Below are 23083 nucleotides of genomic sequence, written 5' to 3' on the forward strand. Positions count from 1 at the left end.
TTTTATATCTCACGTGTATTTAATGAAGGCCGTCTGGCATTTAAAGGAAAGAAGGGAGAGAGGGAGAGAGAAGGATGGGAGAAGAGAGGAGGTGGGAGACGCGCAGAGGAGAAGGGGGGACGGGGAACCCAGAAGGAAGACAGGACGAGACCGCCTTGTGCCTCCGACCCAAGAACCAGCCCAGGGAACAGCGGCAGCGTGCCCGTGGGGGAGCAGGCGGTGGGGCAGGGGGGGCTCTGGCACACAAGGCACAGGAGAAGGTCACCTCCTCTGAGAGGCCCTCCCAGACCCTGTCCGAAGTCTCCTCCCACAGTGTCTGTGTCTCTCCTTCAAAGCGCGTCTCACCATCAGAAACGCGTTTCTGTCCTATTTACCATGCCTTCCCCATCGGGCAGGGACCGCCCCCCAATCACCCGGCACCCGACCTGGCGGACTCTGCTGTCGAGAAGTCTTCCTGTAAGCTGGCACCTTCTGAGCGCTTGCTCGGTGCCGGGTCCCGGCCTAAGGAAGCTACATGCATTAACCAGCCAGCATTCACAAGGCTCCCTGAGTAGGTGGTACTGTTATTATTCTTCCCATTTTGCAGCTCAGTAAACGAAGAACTCAGCGGAGGGGCCTTGCTCGGAGTGACGGCCCGCAGCTGGCCGAGCCAGGACTTAAATGTAGGCGGGGGTCCAGGGTACAGGCTTGGGACCGCTCTGCCCTGCCTTCCCGCCTCGCCAGTAAACGTTGGTTTAATGGCAAAGACAGAAGCTTTTTGTTCAGACCTGAGATGACCAGAGTTAACCATTGAGGTCTGGGAGGCCCTGGCTGGGTCAGCCTGGTTCTCCCGCGGTCCACTGCAGACCTGGGGCTGTTCTCTGCAGGCCTGATTTTGGACGTGTGCACAGGCACACACACTACGTGTGGCCGCGTTGCAAACCACAACGCAAGTCACCAAGTCGGTGCCCTCTGATGTGTTCTCTGCAAAGTGGCAGGAGGCGCTCAGCAAAAGCTGGAGAACTGACTGTGTTTCAAGAATTGAGGCCAGAATGCCAAAGCTTGCAGTGCAGAAATTGGAGGTGCCAGTGTCTACGTGGAAACATCCCATCCTCCTTCTCCCTGAGAGATCCATCAGCCTGAATGAGCCCCCATGGGATTTCGGGGCACCCACAGGTGGGGGCCCTTGTCCTACCAGTCACCCCTATTTGAGCACCTTTCCTTCCTGCCTCCCTACCATCAGCCAAACAGACGGGCCCCTGAAAGTCCAGCAGATCCCTCAAGGCAGCCAGTACCTCAGTCCATCAGGGCTGCGATTTAGAGTCTGGATTTAGGAAACTTCCCAGGGGGGTCCCAGCCATGGTCAGGCACCAAGAGCCCACGGCCTGGTGCCCCTCCATGGCCTGCACTCTGACATCAGACAGCTAGGGGCTGGGGTGGGGGACGGGCCAGGGCCCAAAAGGGTGGCACCAGGGATAGGGCTGAAGTCCTTCCCCAGACCCTTCCCCCTCCTCAGAGGAGAACAGGAAACTGGCGGGCAGAGGGGCGGGTATCCTCTTCTCTGAAAGGGGCCGGGGCTGAGTGGGAGAAGGGGTTTCTGGGCTGAGGCGTGAATTTCTCAGAAGCCTGGCAGCCTGGAAAACACAGGGCTGGTTTCTGTCTTCCGCCCCCAGAAATGCCTGAAGCCCCAGCGGGGAGGGAGGGCCCGGACAGGCCTGGGTGCAAACACGGCGCTGCTCAAAGAGGGAAGGCCTGGGCCAGCTCGGATGCCCACCACAGGGCGTCCCCAGGGCACGCGCCTCCAGGAGGATGGGGCGCTGGAAGGCGGCAGTCGGAATCGGGGTACCAGAGGCAGCAGGGCCACCTCTTGGCATGAGAAGGGGGAGCGAGCCTGTGGGTGTCTCTGCAAAAAGGGCGCCCTGGCTGAGCTCTGCAGACTCCCACGCGGATGGTGGGGGGCAGGTCAAAGCCGCGCCACCGACCCGGCGGAGAGCAGCTGCCCGGCCCTGCGGAGAGCAGCTGCCCGGCCCTGCGGGCGGCCCGCTCCTGCGGTTGCACAATCGTTTCCATGGCGCTCAGCTCTGCTGTCACAACAGCCCCGGATGGCCCAGCGCTGGGCAGCGCTGCCGGCTGGAGGCGAGCAGTGGATTTCCTCGCAGGCCCCGAAGCCAGCACATTTTTGAAGGCCTGCCCCGGCCCACTCTCTGGACTCGGCCTCTGTCAAGTCCACGGGGCAGTCAGGGGCCCGGAGAGCGTGGCATCGAGGAGGGGCTGGGGGGCCTGCCGGAGTCCGCCGTGTCGTCCCCACAGGGACGGGACCCCACACGGCATCCCCACCACGGGCCAGCAGGACACTCAAGGGCCCCAAACTCCAAGCTGGCCTTATGATGCCAAGCGAGTAAGATGCCCCCACTGCTCACAGTAAATATAAATACTGCTGTAAAGGTGAAGGTGGGTGTGTGCTAAGTCACTTCAGTCGTGTCTGACTCTTTGTGAGCCCATGGACAGTAGCCTGCCAGGCTCCTCTGTCCTTGGGGATTCTCCAGGCAAGAATACTGGAGTGGGTTGCCATGCCCTCCTCCGGGGAATCTTCCTGACCCAGGAATCGAACCCGTGTTTCACGTCTCCTGCATGGGCAGGGGGGCTTCTTTGCCACTAGTGCCACCTGGGAAGGTGACTGACTGACATCTTAGGCTTACAGACATTTGATTAAACATCTACCACTTCAATTCTGCGGTTCTTCCCGCTACATCTCTCAAACTTTTTTAATGGCCTTTGGCAAAGCTCACAGCCCTAAAGCTGTAGTGATAAGACCTGATTCTAGGACTCGGGGCACAGGTCATCTCCCCAGATTTTATATGTCACACCTTGCTAGCAGTTGCTCTGGGCTTTGTTTGTACTCCTGAACTCCCAAAGAAATGTATGGCATCTTGCTCCCAAAAAAACTAGATAAAGAATGTCTGTATTCTTTATTCACTGTTTTTCAGTTACTCGCTGGCTGTGTGATCTTGGGCCAGCTACTTAACCTCTCTGGACTAGTTTCTTCATTTATAAAACAGGAATAATTATAGTCCATGCCTCATGAGGCTGTTGTGAAGATTAAATGAATTAATAAAATGATGTCTTAGAAGAGTGCCTGGAATATAATAAGTGATATCTAAGTATTAGCTTCTATTATTATTAAAAAGAAGCAGAACCATTGTGGTTTTATGATGAATAGTTGTAAGTCATTTAAGACCCAGGCAGTATATAATCTCCATTTCATTCTGGGATATTCATTCAGTTCCACAAATATGTGGCGAGCATCTTACGTGCAGGGAGCTGGGCTGGCCTGCACAAAGTGGACTTTAGAAAACGCCGTGAGAGGCTTACCTACTGTGTGCAACATCAGCCCCAGGGAAGCTGGGGTAGACAAGTTAGAGACATTGGTCCTCACCACCCGGAGCCTTGAACTGAGCGAGAGAGAAAAAATACGGAGAAATACCTGAAAGGTATATGTAATAAACAGCAACTGCAGGGAACCAGGTGTGTCTCCAGGACTCACACGAACAGAAAAACCCTATGGCTGCAGGGAGCTTGTCAGAGTCTTGAAATGCTGGTCAGGTTTCAAAAAGCATCAGGGAGAGGGGAGGACATTCTAGGCAGAGGTGATGGCTTGGGCACGGGTTCAGAAGCAAGAAAACCTCAGCACAGAGATGTGTTCTCCACTCAAAGCCAAGAGGGGTGGATGAGGACAGAAACAGCTCCGAACAGCGGGAGGTGCATCTGCAGGCATGACTGAAAGCGTTCTGTTTCTACATCCCCATTTAAAATATTATTTAGTAGCTTTTAGGGTCATTGCTAGGACCTGAAATGTGTCCCTTCCTTTTATCTTTTTTCCCTTAATTTTTTTAAAGCAAAGACATGCATATGGAAAAAAAAAAAAATCCAAACCATAAAAACAAACAGGAAAAGATCCCTCTTCTACTCTTTGTTTCCAGCCGCTCAGTACCCCCTCGTGTGGCTGACTCTCATTATCAGACACTGATTGGAAGCAACTTCCAATCCTCTGCTGGCACGAACAGGACTGCAGTGGACCCCTCGCACCCTACATGCAGCAGGGTGTCCAGAGGGCCTGGGCTAGCATCCCTGACAACGAGGCTCACTGTGAGGCCTGCACAGATGGCCTCAACCAGAAGTGCTGATAAGCTAGTAAAGGAGGGTCGGCACGACCCTGGACAGGGCAAGATGCTGAAGCTGACAAGTGCCAGCCACGTGGCTGACCCTCCTACATACACTTTTCATAAATCACTTCATTTATACCTGAAGTACTGCTATTACTCCCATTTTACAGATGGGGAAACTGAGGTCACAGACATTAAGTCACTTGCCTATGGCAACATCTCAAATGCCTTACGACAGATAGGGGAGAGGGGCCAGGAGCAGAGTAGGGTCAGGTAATGAGCTCACTTGAGCACTGGCCAAGGCTGGGGTTCCTGCCGGGTGTCCACACACAGCGTCCAGGAGGCAGTCAGATCCCCGGGTCTGGAGGGAAAGCTACTTTGCTGATGTCTCATCAGATACACGGAGTGAAAGGCCCAAGATCAAGGGTCTGTTTTGTTTATGAATTGAATCTAGATCACTCTTACATGCACGCTTCCAACAGCTCATCCCCTGAGCCTCGAGCTTTGAGACCTGAGACCCATCACGACCTCGCTCCTCAGCCTGGTCTCACAGCCCTGATTTCGGAGATAATTAGTCTCTGCCTTCCAAAGGTGCTTATTAACTGGAAGGGCTTGTTGTTACGTTATAATTATTTCCTATACTTGCCAGCCTGTCAAACACACAACCAGACTGCAACCTTCCACCTGCCAGCAGCTTCCCTTCCCTCCAGGAATCAAATCTGAACCTCTTGCTATGGCCTCGGAGGCAGTCTGAGATCTGGCCTGTCCTTAAAATCTCATCTCCTGGTCGTGAATCTCAACTATCCCAGGCCCCTCTTCTCTCCTCCACACAAACCAACACTCAGACAGGCTGTTCCCTCTGTCTGGAATTCCCTGCCCCTACTTCCTCCATCAGGTCTCAGCTCACGGTCTCTCCTCAAGGAGGCTGTCCCTGACGGCTCCACCTGAAGACACACTGTCCTCTACCTTCACTTCTGAGTTTTACTCAGAGCACTGAGCCCGTCTGAAACTCGTATTGGTTGCCGTTCAGTCACTCAGTCGTGTCCGACTCTTTGAGACCCCATGGACTGCAGCACGCCAGGCTCCCCTGTCCTTCACTATCTCCTGGAGCTTGCTCAAACTCACGTCCGTCGAGTCGGTGATGCCATCCAGCCATCTCGTCCTCTGTCTTCCCCTTCTCCTCCTGCCCCCAATCCCTCCCAGCATCAGGGTCTTTTCACATGAGTTAGCTCTCCGCATCAGGTGGCCAAAGTACTGGAGTTTCAGCTTCAGCATCAGTCCTTCCAATGGACACCCAGGACTGATCTCCTTTAGGATGGACTGGTTGGATTTCCTTTCAGTCCAAGGGACTCTCGAGAGTCTTCTCCAACACCACAGTTCAAAAGCATCAATTCTTTGGCGCTCGGCCTTCTTTACGGTCCAGCTCTCACATCCGGCTTCTGATTAACGTCTCCCTGAGAGACTTAGTCCCAGTAGGTCCTTTGTCTGCTGCAGCCACTATTTTAGCCCAGCTCCTGGCACAAAGCCCAGCAGACAGTGGGTGCGCAGTGAATGTCCATTCAGAGAAGAACGAATGGACGGGCAGCAGTTGATTAAAGGTAAACCAAGAAAACAGATGCCCCAGGGAGACACCCCCCGGCAGTTTCCTGAGGCAGCAGCCTGCCAGCCACATGCTAGAGGAGGCCTTCCCCCGTATCTGTGGGGCACACAACAGTCTATAAAATTGCTTTTCACACATGCCTCGCCCAAGGCCACAAGCAAGGAAGAGGCCACGTGGGGCTCCGAGTCAAGCTTCCTCTGGTAACCGCTACTTATCAACATCTTCTGATCCTGAAGCCACTGTCCTGGGCACTCACCAGGGAAAACACTGAACGCAGCCAGGAAGGAGGTCCCAGGGGCTTGCCACACCCCGCAGGAGCCCAGAACTCTCCAGTCTACGAAACAGAGCTTTAGAGTCAACACTCAACATTATGAGGCTACTGTTTCAAGCAGAATCAAGCACTGGACCCTTCCGACTGGTGGTTCTTAACTGGGGGCAGTTCTCCCCCCAGAATATATCTGGCAGTTACCAGAGTCACTGCTGGTTGTCACAGCTGGGGTGTGTGTGTGTGGTGGGGGGGTGCGCTGGGGTGCTACTGGCATCTGGTGACTGGAGCCCAGGGCTGCTGCTACATGTCCTGCAGGGCACAGGACAAGCCCCAGGACAAATGAGCAGGCCCCCAGTGTCAACAGCAAGCAAGGTAACAAATGTTTTGGGGTTCCTGGATTGAGTCTGAATTTGAGCAGAATTAGCAATAACTGGACGTAAGGCCTCTTCCCTCTGCTGCTGTAGATGCTCTTCATAGACTATAACTGCCTGACATTGTTATACACAGTCAGCCCTCCCCATCCATGGTTCCACAGCCAGAGAGTCAACCAACCATGGACTGAAATATTTGGGGGAAAAAGTTCAGATAGTTCTAAAAGCTAGGCAACTGTTTACCTAGCATTTACCTTGTATCAGGTATTACAATTAGTCTAGAGGTGATTTAAAGCATCCGTGAGGAAATGTATAGGTTACACGCAAATACTACAGCATTTTATATATGAGACTTGAGGAGCTGTGGATTTTGGTATCTGCAGGGGGTTCCTGGGACCAAGTCCCTGTAGATACAGAGAGACAACTGCATCTTTATTTAGCTATTTGTTTGGGTTCCCTAACCGGGAGGTAAGCTTCTTGAAAGCAGGGACCTTTATTATGCATTGCTGTGTCCCCAGGAGCTAAAAACTGCACTTGGCATACAGGAGGCATTCAATAAATGTTTGTGGAATAGAGGAAGGTAACTCCTAAGAATATTAAACAAAACAAAACACCCAACCTCCTTTTGTATCTTTTTTCCCAAAATCCATTCTCCCCGTCTTCCACTAGCAGCTCTGCACATGGTTGTGAAGGTTCTCAGTCGTGTCCAACTCTTTGCAACCCTGTGGACCGCAGCCCACCGGGCTCCTCCGTCCATGGGACTCTCCAGGCGAGAATACTGGAGTATTCTTGTTGTTGCCATTCCCTTCTCCAGGGGATCTTCCCCACCCAGGGATCAAACCCGGGTCTCCTGCATTGCAGGCACACGCTTTACCCTCTGAGCCACCAGCACCACACTCTGCACATGGTTGGGGAAATATAAAAACTACATTTCCCAGCCTCCTTTGCAGCTCACTGTGGTCATATGACAAGGCTCTGGCCAATGAGGCATCAGATACAGGGATTAAATTCAATTTCCAGGTCATGACCTTAAAGGGACAGGACATGCCTTTCTTCCCCCCTTTCCTGGACCTTCTCCTGCATCCAGGAGCCATCTTAAGACAGTGCAGATAAGCGTACCCTCCTAAAAATGGCAGAGTGAAAAGAAAGAGCCTAGTCTTGGCACCATGGGACCATAATACCAGCCCTGGATTGCTTACATCTGTGCTATTACATGAGAAAGAAATCATCCATCTAGTTTAAGCTATTGTTACTTTGGGTTTCACTTACAGAAGCCCTCTACATTCTCATCAATACATAACTTTCCCCTGCCCTGCAAACTAACTATTTAAACCACACAATACTGCAAGGAATATCTCAGCCAGCTGGCACTCAAGAGCTATTTTATGATTTTCCCCTTCACACATACAGGGAATACAACTCTCAGTTTACATACAGAAATCTTTCTTTCCTGATGCCTCAGAATATCTGAGCACATTGCTTCATAAGCCAGGGGGAGAAAGGAGAGGAAGTCATTATTTAGATCCATCAAATGATAAGGACAAAAGAAACAAGAAAAAAGCCCATTAAAATCTTAAAACATCAATTATGTTTCAATCTATGAGTTCATAATGGTACTTTTTTAAAAAAAGTCCTTAACTGATCACCACTACAGGATGTTAATGAACCAAACCATTATTTTAAAAACTGGTAAATAGAGGGAAAGAATCCAGCATTCATCCTGCTCTTCCTATATGAATTCTACCATTGTTGATGAAGGAAAGTTTCTCTTTATAGAACTTTTCCAGCTAACAGAGAGGAAGGGAAGACAGAATTAGAACAGAATATAACCACTTTACGGATGTGAGACTTGGACCATAAATTAGGCTGAGAACCAAATCGATGCTTTTCAAACTGTGGTGCTGGAGAAGACTCTTGAGAGTCCTTTAGACTGCAAGGAGATCCAACCAGTCCATCCTAAAGGAAATCAGTCTTGAAAATTCATTGAAAGGACTGATGCTAAAGCTGAAGCTCCAATACTTTGGTCACCTGAGATGAAGAGCTGACTCATTGGAAAAGATGCTGATGATGGGAAAGATCGAAGACAGGAGGAGAAGGGGGAGACAGAGGATGAGATGGCTGGATGGCATCACTGACTCAATGGACATGAGTTTGAGCAAACTCCGAGAGATAGTGAAGGACAGGGAAGCCTGGCGTGCTGCAGTCCATGGGGTCGCAAAGAGTCAGACACGACTGAGTGACTGAACAACAATCACCACCTTGCAATCACTGTACCACTGAATTAATGCAGCTCAGCACAGACGTCAGCAGCTGGTGACACGACCAAGACGGCGGCACCTGATACCACGTGCTTCCTGACGGAGAGATGCTCCCCCCGCGGAGCAGTCTTGCCCCAAACTACTAAACCCGAACCCATGAAAGCGCCAGAACTGACTGCCAATTTACAGGAAATACGGAGGACAGAGGAACAGGCTAACCCTCGCCATGGGGACATAACTGGTGAAAGCCGGACTGTGAGAAATTGTATAGGATGAACGATCTGGTCTTTTTCAACAAATAAATTGCTAAATAATGATGATGATGATGATAGAATGAAAAAAACAGGTCCTGCCATTTACTCTACAGGGGGAACCTCTGAATGACAACAGTCTTAGACACTAAAGGCATCCATGGGCACTGCGTGGGCCTGGTCTGAATCCTGATCCAAACTATAGAATAATAAAACAAGGAGAAAACCTTTATGATATGGGTGAGATGACTGGAACTTTATACACCAGCTCTTTCCTGATTTTAAGGACTTTTCATTAAGTTTCATGCACATTAGTGGTATATTATGTTTGCACAACCCTTTTCTTTTAGATACACATACTGAAGCTTTACACATGAAATGGTATGATTTTAGTATCCAGGATTTTTGATGTAGAGAATTTGCTTCAAATTATTATTGTGAAACGGAGGTGGTTGAAGGTGTAGGTGTAGAACAAACCAGATTGGCCACGAGTTGACCACAGGTGAAGCCGAGGGGTGGGTAAGTAGGTACATTGTTCTACTCTATATTTATATATATATTTATAGCATTTCCATCCAAAAAGGTGTGTTTAAATCTTACCAGCAGCCACAAGGAGGGAGAGGGAAGCAAGAGGGAGCTGACACCTCCAAAGTCCCCGCTGTGCACCAGGTGCTGGGCTAGGCAGCCACAGATGTGAGTGGCACTTCCCGACAACTGATAACAAGGGCAAACGCCAAACAGGTCTGATGGAATCCCTGGCTGGGCGGGGTCGGCCAAGTGTAAGAGGGACGACGGTACCGACGTACTGGTAAAGAGCGAGGGACACTCCACCCATGGTCAGGAGACAGGAGGGCGTGGGGGCAGCTATGCACAAGTGTGTGTTTTGTCTAGAGGAGGGGGTCTTCACTTAGCACCAGCCTTGACTCTGACTCCAGGTAGCCGCCATGCAGAGTGTGGGGCCTAGGGCGGCCAGATCTTTGGATTTTCCAAGGAAAGCCGGAAATCTGTCTTTTTATATGCAACCTCCTAGTTTTTAAATGTTGGCATCTAATCCAAATATTTTTTTTTAAACATTGCGTGGGCCAAACAAAATATGTGCAGGCTCAGTCCGGCCACGGAGCACCAGTGGGGCGCCCCCGTGCCAAGCCCTGCAGACCACAACTCAGTCCAGCTGTGAGGCGTGGAAAGGGTGCATTCATCAACGCTGGGTCAATTCTTTTTTAGGCCTCCAATAAAGCTGAGCATTCAAAAGACGCCATCCCCTTCCAGAAATCTATAAGAACCGGCTGCGGAACATTTCAAAGGCGTTCCCCACGTAGTCGGCTTATGCAACAGAACCTCCACTCTGCCCAGGGTGTTTGGAAACTTAACAACCAGGGAGCGGCCTTTCAACTTTCCCGGGATGGTGGAACTAACGGGCTTCAGATGAAACCCATTTGTTGGTTTGCAGCATGCCTGGGACTTAAGTCCAAACCGCCTGCAACAGGCAATCTCGTCATAAAACCGGATCGGGGTTCTTGGTGCTCACTGTAAAATGACCGTGGCGCACACTGTTTCGCTTGCCTGGCTGGAGATCTGATTTCATGGCCGCTGAAAGGGATGCCGCCGATGTCATCCTAACGCCAGGAAGGGGCAGGGCTGGATCTGAGGACCTGCCCAGACTCCCTCTTCACACTCCACCCTCAGGGTGCCTTGACTTCCCCTCGAGAGAGAGACACTTGACATCGTGGATGAGCAAACCAGGCTCCAGCCTTGCGCTTACAGCCACGGTCTCAGCTAACCAGATCCCAGGGCCCGTAACAAATTAAAGAGGTGTCAGGAATGCGGTGGAGAAAAGCCAGAGAAATGGTTTCATCATTTCCCAAGAACAAAGCCTTTCTCTTTTTGTTTTTTGGAACGGAATGAAAAGTAAAAGAAAATGGTGCTAAAATAGAGTCGGTCCACAGCAAGGAAAGAGAGTTCAGAACCAAGCTCGGGGATAAGAAAAGGCAAAACGCACCCGAAGCTCAACTCTGCGGAATGGAACAAAACCAGGGCTATTCCATTAAAGAAAGGTGTTTTTTTTTTTTTCTTCTATGAAAATAAACCTTACTATTTATCTGAAATAGATCTACTGATATCGGAGAAGGTAGGGAGTACAAAGTAGAAATTTCGTATTAAAATAAGATTTGATTGACTGTCCCCCTCCAATATAGTTCATAGCCTCAAATAACTAAATCGCCTTTCAAGTTCTAACTTTGCCATAGAGAAATGAATTACAGCTCAAGCTGATACTGGGGAGTTCTGTGTTTTTTAAGACACCCGTTCTGCACGATCTTAGGTGATTACCTGGGATGAGGCAAGATCCATCACAAGTACGGTCCTGCACGGAATGACATTACGATACACCCAGTTGCTCACGATCCTGAAACAAGCCACGTCTCCAGCCTGCCTGGCACTTACACCAAGGTAGGAAGTGAGCCCTAGCAATTTCTGGAAGCTGTGCTAGTAAGAATGAAAGTCTAGAAGAGCCTTGGAAAAAAAGGTCTGGATGCTCACCTCCTTATATATCTTGCTTAACTGATCACCTTATTCCTTTTCCAGGATGTTCACCTGTTACCACCAGACCATAGCCTCATACTGAAGGTGGAAACGGGACGTAGTACCGTTTAAACTGGGGGTTTTGGTGGCTGACTGGGGGGCCCTCGGATGACACCAAATAATATCCCTGGTCCTCTTTCTGGGGCCCTGTCTGCTCTTTGTGGGTCAGAGGCTGCTCTGGAATGCAGGCTGAGTGGACAGCAAGTCTGAGAATGGACTTTCTTGTGGTTTGGTAGCATCTGACCTCAAAATGCAAGAGCACATTCCTCTGAAAACATCTGCTTTGCAGAATCTCAAAAAGATGGCTGAGCACTTCTGTGTCTGGAGTCAGCTGGAAGGTGGCCTCTTAAATTTTCATAAGCCAGCAAGGCAAAGTACGCGTGATTTGGGATGAAAGGACAGCTAAGTGCCACAGCTCGAAGCTAGCGGTTCTCAGGTGAGGGAACACCAGGAGGGGCAAAAGAAAGGTGCCCCTGGGACAGAAGCCTCTCCTGGGGGAGAGGGAGGCAGACGCGCCACTGGCTCAGTGATCGTCGACCAGGAGTTCTCACACGTTGTTCAGTCCCTAAGTCGTGTCCGACTCTCTGCGTCCGACTCTCTGCGACCCCACAGACTGCAGCCAGGTGTCCCTGTCTGTCACTGTCTCCTGGAGTTTGTTCAAACTCATGCCACTGAGTCGGTGATGCCATCCAACTGTCTCATCCTCTGCTACCTTCTTCGCCTCCTGCCCTCAATCCTTCCCACAAACGGGGTCTTTTCTAATGAGTTGGCTCTTCATATCAGGTGGCCAAAGTATTGGAGCTTCAGGGTTGAATATTCATTGGAAGGGCTTCTCTCTAGGCAAGCAGTTTCCTGGACTTCGGCCCTTTCCAGTAAGACCCTGAATTCCCTCTGCTGAATTAACTGGAAGTAGCCCAGCAGGGTGACAAGGACCCAGGCTGAGTCAGCCTCGGAGCTTTTCTCCAGAGCCAGCTCTGCCCTCCTACTTCGTCAGTCTTCATCAGGTCGGGTGGCTATAACAGAACAGTCACATGGGGGCTGATAAACACAAATATTTGTTTCTCACAGTTCCAGAGGTTGAGAAGTCCAAGATCAAAGTGCCGGCAGATACAGCCTACTTCCTCCAAGACGACTGCTTTCTCATCCCCGCCTCACAGGGCAGAAGGGAACTAGAGGTCTCTTCTCTAAGGGCAGCGACCCCAGTCATGGGGCTCTGTCCTCAGGACCTAAGCACTTCCCAAAGGGCCCACGGCCTAAAGCCATCACACTGGGGGATACGCTTTAACTTATAAACTGAGGGGACCCAAACATGGAGACCACAGCTGTGGCCCAGAATCGATGATGATGGTGGCAGAAAAGAATATGAACCGCTGAGCACCGCACGCGCACACACACAGATCTAGTGCTCTCCTTACAAGATGCTCCCGTTTCCAGGCCTGCAGTCACCCTCAGAGCTGGGGGCCACCGCCATCAGCCTGAGGCCAGCCTGGAAGCCAGGGAAGACAATTCCAGAAACTCTATAGCCAGCAGGCCCCGAGTCAAAGCTGGACCCCCAGAGCAGACATCTCATTCCTGAGTGCGGGCCCCTGACATGCCCGCCCATTCCCTGCCTGACAGGTGCGTAAGTGCTGCTTGCAATGGCGAGATACGCACATGCCTCGGGGGCCTGTGGCATGTTTTGCTCCTTTTGGTAGAACTAAGGGGGAAAAGAAGAAGATGTATCTGTGTGTGCTCACAATTACAGACAGAAACCACAGCATGCATTCCCGATCGGGATGATACACCCCCAACGGCGAGGACGATCTCACACATCACCATGGTCTGTGGCCCCGCAAAGGGCCTGGTACCAAAACAGGTATCGGGATTGACAGTTCATGGGGGCGGTGATTAGGAAAAAAATTATTTTAAAAGGGGCCTAAGTGGAAAGGGTGGCCTTAGTGATTAAAACAAACAAACAAAACAAAACCAAGAAACGCCACTCTAGAAGGCTTGAGAAACCTGGCGTCAAGGAGCAGGGCAGAAATGGGAGGACGATGCCACCGGGTATCTCTTTGTATTGCTTTTTTCAAGCATGCGGACACACTGCCTTTATAAAAACACAGATATCTTTTAATGAACTTTAAAAAAGACGGCTGACCAAAGCCTTCAGCAGAAGCCTGGACTCTGTTGGTGTCCACCAAAGGCGTGTGAGTTCAACCTGGCCTTGGTGCTTTCTGGCGCCCTCCCAGCCCCATGCTACAACCCCCAGATCACACTCTCCATGGTGCCATCAGCCAGGCAACCACTTTGCTCAGTTCTCATCAGAGCAGAGGATCCCTGCCTGTCAGCCTCCGTCAGCACCGCCGCCCCCAGGGAGGCTGCCTGGAAGCCCAGCCTGCCCGGGCCGGTGCGGCGGCTGGATGCACGGCCGTCGTCAGCGGCAGGCAGGCTGTTGTGGGCTTCGCCCGCCTCTCCAAACAGGAGCTGCTTTGTGACAGCCGTGCCGTGGGCCCTGAGCAGCCCCAGCGAAAAGCCCCCCAACCTGCCGGACAAGCCGGGCCAGGCGCGTGTGCTTCCCCGCTTCCTACACGCTGGAGGGTGTGCCTGTCTGTCTGTCCACTCTGCCCTGACCTGGTTCTCACGCTCTGGTACATTGAGCCTCTGGGTAAAAGGCTGGGATCCTCTGCCAAGGGCACAGCAAGCAAAACATGGGCCTGACGTTCACGCTCCACCGGGCACGCAGAGCAGGGCTTCCCAGCTGGCCCTGGGCCCGGGGATCGGCCCCTTGTGTGGGAAGATGTCCTGCGGCCCCCGAGAGAAGCTTGGAAAGGGAACCGTGGGCCCGAGCCCTGGGGCTCTGTCCCCCCTACTCCAGCCCATGTGGAAGAGACAGGGCTTAAGGGCACATAGGCTCATCACCGAAGATCAGAATAGCCGATTTTTATTCTCTTACGCAGATGTGTGGTAAAAATGTTGAACCCTGTCCTCCAAGAAGTCAATTAAATTCACAAACAAAAAGAGTGGCTAACATTTATCGGGGAGTACTTTGGGCCAAGCCCTGTTCCTAACATATGATGCGCCTTAACTCAATACGCTCTCACCACAGCCTTAGGAGGGAGGAGCTTAAACCAGCACAGAGGAGAGGACGCGCGAGGCAGCGTTTTGTAAAGCGTGCCAGCCCCGCCCCTGCGTGCTCCCCACAACGTGGGCCACGGGGCTCAGTGCCTTTCTATCAGGGTGCGTCTAAAAGGAAGCAAGCCCCTTGTTTTCCATCTCTTGCCTCCCTACTGTCCACTGTCCAAAGGCAGCCAGTGACATCTTCAAAAGGGAAATCAATTCATGGTGCCCTCTTGATGAAAACCCACCAAGAGTAGCCCACACCTCTGAGCTCACAGCCTGGTACGGAAGAAGAAAGAAAGTGAAGTCGCTCAGTCGGGTCCGACTCTTGCGACCCCATGGATTGCAAGCGTGCCAGCCTCCTCCATCCACAGGATTTTCCAGGCAAGGATACTGGAGCGGGTTGCCATTTCCTTCTCCAGGGGATCTTCCTGACCCAGGGATTGAACCTGGGTCTCCTGCACTTCAGGCAGACTCTTGACCATCTGAGCCACCAGGGTACAGAGAAGGTGACCAGTTAAGTCAGGGTGGAGGAGAGGGGAGAGGAAGTCAGGAGAGGAGCCGGATGGGTGGGGGCAGGAAAGGAGGGAGGGAAGGATTTGCTCAGGGCTCCCAGAATCAGGCTACTGTTTTGAGCTGAAGGTTATTTCCCAGGTACAGCCCGGGGCTTTAGAGCAAGAAGCCAGTTACAGAAGGGGACAAGTGGGACAGAGGAGAAAAAAAAAAAAACAGTGGACGTGTGTGCAAAGCATGCATTTCAGAAGAACTGTGAAAGAAAGCCTGGGTCCTGGCAGGCACACAGGAGAGGAGTGAGGATACGTTGGCCCTGGAATATCACTTATTTTGCTAGCTCAGAAAGAGACTTTTGGAAAACGTCTCGAGTCCTTGGAGTGGAGAAAGCAGAAGCTGCATTTTGGAGTTCCCAGGGAAAAAAACGGGGGCCAAGACAGACAGCGTCTGCGTGCAGGAATGCAGCTTGGGAAGGAGAGCGGTGGGAGCCGGTGGGACGCAGACCAGACACGCCGGGTCGTGAGCCAAGGGTCGCGGAGAGCGCGCCAAGGGCCGGGGCTTCCCGGGATCACAGCAGGGCGGCGTGGCCACTGCAAGGGTGACGCGTCTGCATTTAGACCCAAGTCCTCCGTGGTGACCCCTTCCCTTTCCAGCTGCGGAACCTTTCTTTGACCCTCAAAGCAAGTCAGCCCATCTCTCACAAAATGACCAAAGAAAGTCAAGTCTGCCAAAGTCCCAAGGCAGAGGAATGGCATCTGAGAAATAGCCCCCCATCCCTGCCCCAGGAGCATCTTCTGCTGGAGTTCAGGTAGCCAGAGTGTATTTTCTGGGGGGATCTCCACTGGGGAATTGATCAAAGGGATGGAAAAAGGACCTAGCAGGCCTCCCAGACAGACTAGAGAGATGACCCCGGGATTTCCAGTTTACTGGTCAGGAAGAAGCACCAGAGAGCTGACCGGCCTGAACCCCACCTTTATGAAGTCAACGGCGGAGCCTGAGAACGTTCTGTGAGTACACTGGCGTCTGCGAGAGGGACCTCAAAGCCAGCAGGTGGCAGACGATGCTGTAGCCCTCTTCCTGGCGGCTACAGCGGTGAGGCAGGCTGGGGTTAGCCCCGAACACACAACAGGCCACACGGGCGCCTTCCCGTTGAAGGGACCGGGGCTGGGCAGAGGCTTGGGGACAGTACCAGTCAGGCGCAGAGCATCTCACCAGTGGCCAAGGCGCTGCATCTGGGGGCCACACGGGTGGAGGTCATCCCCTGCCCTGTGCTCCGCTCTGGCCCCAGGACCATGAAGCCTGAACACGGCCCACGGGATGGGGCAGGGCCGGTTCTGAACTCTGAGATGCCTCGGCGTTACTCTTCCTGAACGTCAGGGGAAAGGGGTCCCAGGCCGGCCAGGCTGTACAGCTGGAAGGGCTCTGTTCACACGGAGTATACTCAATGTGAGCAGCACCCCTGGGGGTGTACAGGTGGTGGAACAATTTCCCTTGTTTTGGAAGCCGAGAGTGTCCACGAGGTCAGTAAAGGCTCTGAGAAGTCCTGCAGTGAACAGGTGCTACAGAAACTTGGTTTTATCAAGTGTTTCTCCCCTTTTCCAGCCACGGAACCCTCGTTTCAGAGAATGCCTCCTAAACCTCCAGGGAACGGAGCTTACGGTTTGTCCTTATTGGACTTGCTCGGTCGTGTCCGACTCTTTTGCGACCCCATGGACTGTACCCTGCCAGGCTCCTCTGTCCATGGGATTTCCCAGGCAAGAGTACTGGAGAGGGTTGCCATTTCCTTCTCCAGGGCATCTTCCAGGACCAGGGACTGAACCTGTGTCTCCTGAATTGGCAGGCGGATTCTTTACCACTGAGCCAGCAGGGAAGCCTGGGCTTACGAAGAGTGTACTTAAGAAAAGGCTCCACCCAGAGAAGCAGGTTCACTGTATCGGGTTTTCCAAGACAGCCCTAGAGCTGACTCGTGTTACTGACCCTCTGGGAGGCCATCCTCACTCTGACCTTGAACCTGCCTGTGTTCAGACACTCAGGAGGCCCCAAAGGGTCTCCACGCTCAGCTGCTTCCTCCGTAACACAAGCTCTGTCTGGGCAACAAGAGGTGCTCAGAGCTTACTCATGACCGTGGGTCCTAATGCATTACAGAGAACCAGCGACTGAGCCCGTTCTCTTTCCAAGATGCCCCCGTTGGTCTGTGTGGTGGGATGACAGACAGGGCGGGAGGGGCCGGTACATTTCCTACTCCAGAGACCAAAGCGATGTGGGACAGAGTCAGGGGAGGACAGTTCCAGCCCCTGCTCCGGCATCACTTATTTATGGAGCGCCTCTGCCTGATCTAGCCCCGAGCAGACACGTGGAGAGCGGTCGGGTTACAGCCCACTTTATCCATCTCTCAGTCAGGAAGGCACTCTGCACCAGCGCAGTTTGCTACCCGCTTTCAGCTAAGCAGACGCTTGATCTTCGCCATTTCGGGTATACATTGTTTTGCGACTGGATGGTCCCAGGGTCTCTCTCTTTAAAACAGAGCACAGTGCTCCTAACTCAATCTGAGTTTGAATGTTCAGGACCAGTCAGATCAATGATTAACTCAACAGTACTCCAAGGTCACCTTTGTAAGGCACTTGGGGCCGTCTGACTCTAAACTAAGAGGTTCTCAGGACCTTTGCTGGATACACTTGGGGGCAAGTTTTTGAAAGACAGTTTTACTAGAGAGGGGATGTGGAAACTACAAAAAATGGCGGATTGTCAAAACTTTGCATAAAGTAAAAGTCAACAGTCTCTGAGTGAGCGCCCTGCACTCACTGTGTCTGACGCCTAGCACCTGGTCTTCATGATAACTATTGTGGCTATTTCGAAGCTTTTTGCCTCTTACCTCCTATATCTTGGTTGCATTTCCGAGAGTAAATTTTCCTGAATAATTGACATTTCAGGGCGTCTCAGATGCTGTTGCCAGTCAAGGACGAGGCTGGAGCTGCAGATGCCAGCCAGTGGGACAGGCCTTCCTTCTCATTCAGAAATCCAAGCCACCCGTTTCCTTCCTTCCCCAGGGGAAGGCCGCTCTGCCCGCCCTACCCTCTCTGCCCCTGCAGTAGCATCTGGCTGGTCCCAGGTGAGTCCTGCCTGCACAGCTCACCCTCCCTCGCTGCGATCATAGACCCACACCACCAACACTGCCACTCCCAAGAAGCCTGCCCCCGGCTGGGCCCTGCCACCCACTCGGGCACCTACAGACACACAAGGCTGGCTCTGCATCTGTCCTTTGGCCCAACCAGCCCATCAGCTGGGCTCACCACAGCGGAAGCTCACTGTTTCCCTGCATCAATGTGCGGCTCTGTTCCACGGGCACGTGGTAGAGACCGCCTGCAGCCTGCCCGCGAGCCCCCATTCATGCACCCTTCCGAGGCAGCCACCCTTCAAGATCTCCCCTTCCCTCTGCCCCACCCCCTCCCCTAAATACACAACAGAAGACTATACAGTGGGAGGTTTTTTCTTCCTCTCCAGGAATAAAAGGTTAGCTTTCCTTCTTTTCTGTTGCCCTATCCTCAGTCTAAATTTGGCGGATGGAAAGAGAGTGGAAGCAGTTAAACGGCCCCCATTTGTGACCCAGGGCACACTCCTAGGGCCAGAGCTGCCCCCACTTGCTCTCTCTGTTGCCGTGGTTTTAGGAGGAGCAACTAAAACCCGTAGCGCCCACCCCAAACTCCTGTTGGGCAATGATTCATGCAGAGACTTGGCTGAGGCCTTAAAGGTCATCTTATTCAATTCCCTTCCTTTAAAGAGGGGGACACCCAGGCCCCAAACAGGTAAAGGAGGCTATCCAGGCCATACAGTCAGCTTGCTGGGGTCGGGGTGGGGGGGTTGGCTACAGGGCATCGAACTCACGCACAATGAGGAAGACAAGCCTCTTACCGTCATCCAAGTAGGTCTGGTCCAAGTTCTGCTCCTGTTTGATAGTCACGCCCGCGGGTAACACTTCCTTTTGGTCACTGACCGGGGGTCCGTTTTTGGCGGCTCTTTGGCTGGGGGCGTTCTGCTGCTGGATGACGGTGGGGTAGGAGCCAGGGCTCAGCCTCTGACCCTGACTGACAGGGGGCGGGCCGGGCCTGGCGGGGCCAGGCGCGAAGTTCTCGCAGTACACGATGTGCTGGAACTCCTGGTGGCTCCCACAGCGCAGCGGCTGATTGGTGGGCGAGTAGTGGATGACGGGCGAGGCCTGCTGGTTGGCCGGGCTGGAGTGCAGCAGCGCCGCGCCCTGGCCCTGCGAGCCGGCGTGCACCAGCACGGAGCGGTGGGCGTCCGCCAGCGCCAGCGGGCCGGCCATGAGGGCGGGCTGCTGGTAGCCCAGCAGCCCGGGGCTCAGGCTCTTGCCCCGCTGGTAGAGGACGGCCGCCGGGTTCTGCTGCTGGTAGCGCGCGTCGGGGGATGAGAGCCCCGAGCGGAACTGCTGGCAGGGAGCCATAGTGGCCACGAGGCAGGAGGGGGGCTCGGCCACCATCGGGTGCTGCGCGTAGTACGGCTGGCTCCCCAGGCCCCCGTGGGCGGGGCTGCAGATCAAGGCAGGGTCGTACTCATCAGTGGGCTCCGTCTTGATGGCTGGGACTGCGAGAAGAGAAGAGCACACGGGGCGGACCTCTCTTAGCGCCGCCGGGGAGCACAGAGGATGGTCAGATGGCGGTAGGAGCACAGCCTCGGGAGGCCAGACGGCCGGGATCAAAGATCTGGGCTCGGGCAAGAGCTCCCCCAGTGCAACTGTCTTAGGTTCGAAGTTTTACCTTGGGTGATGGCCCTGAACTGTAGCTCTTTCTGATAGCGGAAAGTGGCTGGTGGGTTGCCGTCAGCCCTGGACCATGTGCTGTCTTTTCCCCCAGGGGGAGAGCTCTGACAAGAGCTTGATGTAAAATTATGCCTCCGCCTCCTCCCTCTGCCCTGGCAGCTCCCATCCCTTCCCTGCCTGCCGTCCTTACCACACTCAGCATCGTCTGAAATGTCTGTGCACTCCATGCGCTCAGTTATTATCTCAACACCGCCCCCCTCCGCCCCCCCCCCACTAGACTGTCAGCTCCTCCAAGAGAGGACTCTTCTTCTTGGTCTTTTTTGCTCAGTGCTGGGACCCCAGCACCCTGAAGAGTTGTTAAGTTGTGTTCGACTCTTTGGCAACCCCATGGACTACTGCCCGCCAGGCTCCTCTGTCCATGGGATTTCCCAGGCAAGCATACTGCAGTGGGTTGCCATTTCCTTCTCCAGGGGGTCTTCCCCACCCAGGGATCGAAGCTGGATCTTCTGGATCGCAGGCAGATTCTTTCCTGCCTGAGGCACTGGGGAAGCTCACCCTAAACAGTACCTGGCACTGCGCGGGCACTCAGATATTTTCTTGACAAGGGAATGAATGAAACACGGCCCTCGCTGCCTGTCTTGGGACTGCAGTGCTTGGTGGGAATGAGGCCTGCTGGCCTGGTGACCCGCTCAGTAACTGTTTATCTACCAAGTGTCCACCTACTGTGGGGTCCCTAAGGAGCTGGATTTTAGGGCATATTCACTTTCTGCCTCTACTGTGATCAAATCTACGACAGAGAGACGAGTCATCAACCTTGCCATCTTCCAGTAAACAAGCCTACATGTGCCCCGTGCTTACTCTGCCCTTGCAAGGGAAAATATTAATGACGATAGCTACTATCACTGATGTAGACGGTCCCAAGCACTTCACATGCGTTTGATTTCTACAGCTCTCATAAGGAAGGTGCCATCTGACAGAGGAGGAAGCTGAGGCTCAGAGAGGGTGAGTCACTTGCCCAAAGCCGCCCAGCAGATGACAGGCGTCCTCACCTGCACACAGTGCCGCCTCTTCACGCCCAAGGGGCCTCCAGAGAGAACTCCTTACCTGGGTGGTAGGTAAAGTGCTGAGGCTGGCTTCGTTTTCTTTTCCCATTGATGACGTAAAAGTTCACCTTCACCGAAGTCCGAATGTGCTTGTTCCGATACTCAGGAATCTCAACAAAAAGCATGTTCTGAAAGAAAGTTGTCAGTGATTTAACTGCAACCGCAAGTAAATTCCTATCCAGGGTCCTAAGCACAGTGAGCCAGCCCATCTAGAAGGACTCGTGGTGGGGAGGGACACACTGGGAGTGTGGGATTGACAGATGCACAGTACTCTATATAAAACAGACAAATAGGATTTGCTCTCTAGCACAGGGAACTGCATGCAATCTCTTGTGATAATCTCTAATGGAAAAGAATTTTTTAAAAAGAGAATATGGATACATACGTATACATGCACATAACCGAGTCACTTTGCTGTGCACCCAAAACCAACAGCATATTGTGAACCAACTATACTTCAATAAAAATAAAAAGACTCATGACATGTCCTGCAGGCTTACAGGCAAAATTCTAATTAAAGGGAACTTGACTTTTCAGCTGCAGCAAAGATGACTTACTACTTATTCTATCAAAGTATATTAAGATGTCACTGTTACAAATCAGAGGGTCTGATGCTCAGGAAACGTATAATTCACTCATCAACTCAATACCCACTAAATGCCTGTTTGGTCCAAAGCACTGGCACGTTGATGAAGAAAGGACAAAAAAGAGGGAAAGAGAACACAGGGTTGGGGGTGGACAGGACAGGGCATCCGGTCAGCGCGTCTGGGTGCTTACAGGCTGGCTCTTGTCTTTATCCACCGTGGCCTCCATCTCCCAAATTTGTTGCCCATCTGGAAAAATTTAGAAATGACAGACTTTGAAGGAATTCTTAGCAGCAGGAGATTTAAGACAAAAACTCACCAACTTATACTCTTGGCTCCTAGGTTCAATCACCTCAGTAAAGTACACCTACATGTGTGTATTAGGTATGCACGTATGTACATATACGTATTTTTATTTCTATAAACACATATTTCTTTTTGCAAAGAAATATGGACAACAGAAAACTGGGCAGCGCTACAAAATCAGGGAAAAAATAGAAATTGTCCATCATCCCAAAACCATTATCTTTTTCTCTATAGTTAAATATCTACGTCTTTCTTTAAGATACAAGGATTGTCATATGCTTTACTTTATAATATGCTTTGTTCAACCAAAGGCTATTTCCAAAATGCTCTGCATATGCCAAGACTGTCGCAGGGGCCCCATTACAGACCCACGGCTGTCCCAGACATGACTTCTCCATCGTCTGAGAACACAGGTGGCTCACATATTCTGTCCTCGGAGGTTTACACAATGTCCTGGCTCGCGAGGCCTTGGAGAGGGAGGGAACACAGGCGCCCATCCTCCACCTTTCAGTCAACGGAGAGCCTGGCTCTCACGTGACCCATCACAATAGGCGGAGAGAGGTTTCAGTGGTGAACCCTCCTTCCCTGGGGCAGGGCACTGGCTCCCCAGTTTGGGGCCAACAAGCTGGGCCAAACAAAACTCTGCATTTGCAAATAATAGATTTCTTTTGCTGACCACCTACATTGGCCAGTGGGCAGTTTGGGGCTGAAACAAATCGTTTCCACAAGTGTTTCCGGGTGTTTTGCGGAGCACTGGCTCTGAAGAATATTAAATGGGTTTATGAGAAAGGAAAGCAAGCTCTACCAGCTAGTAAGCATTTGGCAAAGGCAGAGTCAGGCAAGTGGATTTCTTTACTGCAGGACTGCTCAGAGCCTTTCATCTGCTCAGGTGTAGCATTAAGTCTCCAAGGTGGGCTGGGTATGTACTGTGTCCCGACGTTTGGCCAAAGGACACTCCCCCACCTTTGTAAGCGTGGTGATTAGCAGCTTCTGTGATAGGTCAGATTTGAAACATGTTGTCCTGGACCAGCAGGTTCACCCAAAGAAACTGAGTTTCCAGGCATTATTTCAACTTGTAGAGGACGTATTTCCCAACATAATAAATAATAAAAAGTTGTGATTGCCACCAAAGCTGATGCAATCGAGATGACCTGCAGGAAGAACAAGTACTAAGCCGGTTAGAGCCATCTCCAACAAGTCAGCCTGCACGTTCTGGCCTTGCAGTTCCTGAAATGACGAG

The 23083-nt window shown here is 52.2% G+C and overlaps 1 long non-coding RNA gene across 4 annotated transcripts in view; it reads right to left on the minus strand.

Annotated features, from left to right (window-relative positions):
• NFATC2 overlaps positions 1-23083 on the minus strand; it is a 156291-nt gene that overhangs the window by 23864 nt on the left and 109344 nt on the right. For all 4 annotated transcript variants that reach the window (XR_001919089.1, XR_001919090.1, XR_001919087.1 and 1 more), the window contains exons 7-9: positions 21731-21786; positions 20955-21081; positions 18986-19675 (exon numbers count right to left, since the gene is read on the minus strand). This is a non-coding gene — a long non-coding RNA (nuclear factor of activated T-cells 2). The remainder of the gene's footprint in view (positions 1-18985; positions 19676-20954; positions 21082-21730; positions 21787-23083) is intronic.

The sequence above is a fragment of the Capra hircus genome, chromosome 13 (assembly GCF_001704415.2).
Source record: "Capra hircus breed San Clemente chromosome 13, ASM170441v1, whole genome shotgun sequence".
NCBI lineage: Eukaryota > Metazoa > Chordata > Mammalia > Artiodactyla > Bovidae > Capra > Capra hircus.